Here is a 1499-nt window from a genome sequence, read left to right as displayed (position 1 = left end):
GAGGAAGAGAGAGAGGAAGGGAGAGAGGAAGGGAGAGAGGAAGGGAGAGAGAGAGAGGGAGAGCAACACAAGGCATTGAGAGACACTCCCTGTATGTTTGGGTCAGGGGGAGTGTATTCCTGGGTTTACTCACTACTGTCTGTCTGGGGGTAAATATTCACTCTATGAAATGGTATTGATTTTACCCCAGGACAATCAGGGTTAAAGGTGAGACAACAGAGTCTAAAGTAGATACACACACAGGTAGGTAGATACACACACAGGTAGGTACATACACACAAGACACACTGCTATACTATAGTGTAGGGATGTTACCTGGATGGCCTCCTCTAGTCTGTAGTCCTGAGAGGCCTTGAGGAAGTCAGTGAGCTGCCGGGGACCGAAGCGGCACAGCAAGCCGATGTGGAGCTCATGCAGGTCGGGGCTCAGTTTTAGGAGAGCCTGGGGATTAGGGCCTTCCCTGGAGGTAGCACGGAGGGGAGGGGACAGACTGTTGTGTTTCTCTAATAATATAATAATGTTGTGTTTATTAAACAGACCAGAGAGCACAACAACTAGGATATTGATGTCTTCCGCCCACCTGAATCCACCCACCCATCCGCCCACAGAGAAAACCCTGTCCCATTCTTCCATGCTCCAACACAGTAACCAAGGATCTTACCTCTGGTCCAAAACACACCTCAGGAACTGGAACACTAGGAGATCATCCTAAAGAGAGAGAGAGAGAGAGAGAGAGAGGTAGCAGGAGAGGGAGAGAGAGGTAGAGATAGCAGGAGAGGGAGAGAGAGGTAGAGATAGCAGGAGAGAGAAAGAGAGAGAGGTAGAGATAGCAGGAGAGAGAGTGTTCATTTCTGATTGTTTATTTCACTTTCGTTTATTATCTATTTTACTTTACTTAACATGTCAATAAAGCTTTGGATTGAAATTGACAGAGTAGAGATACACAACTAAGACAAAAAAAACAAAGAAAACGTGTCACAACTCCTGCAGCTTTGTCGCACGCTGGTTCTGTACATAGTCAAGGGGAGGCTTCAAGGAGACTCTTACGGCAGGTACACCTATAGCTCATCTCTTGACAGTAGCACTGTAGACTACTTTATCACTGCCCTCAACCCAGAGTCTCTCAGAGCGTTCACAGTCAGTCCACTGACACCCCTATCAGATCACAGCAAAATCACAGTCAAATTGAACAGAGCAATACTCAAATCATGAGGCATCAAAGCCAAAGGAACTGAATAATATTAAGAAATGCTATAGATGGAAGGAAAGTAGTGTGGAAATCTACCAAAAAACAATTAGGCAACAACAAATGTAATCCCTCCTAGACAATTTCCTGGACAAAATGTTTCACTGTAATAGTGAAGGTGTAAACCTGGCAGTAGAAAATCTAAACAGTATATTTGACCTCTCAGCTTCCCTATCAAATCTAACAATGTCAAGCAGACAACCGAAGAAAATTAACAACAATAAATGTAATTGGAGGAATATCGTCTCTCTTT

Source organism: Salvelinus sp. IW2-2015, unplaced genomic scaffold (assembly GCF_002910315.2).
Source record: "Salvelinus sp. IW2-2015 unplaced genomic scaffold, ASM291031v2 Un_scaffold3154, whole genome shotgun sequence".
NCBI classification, from domain to species: Eukaryota; Metazoa; Chordata; class Actinopteri; order Salmoniformes; family Salmonidae; genus Salvelinus; species Salvelinus sp. IW2-2015.
Note: the sequence above shows the minus strand (reverse complement) of the source record.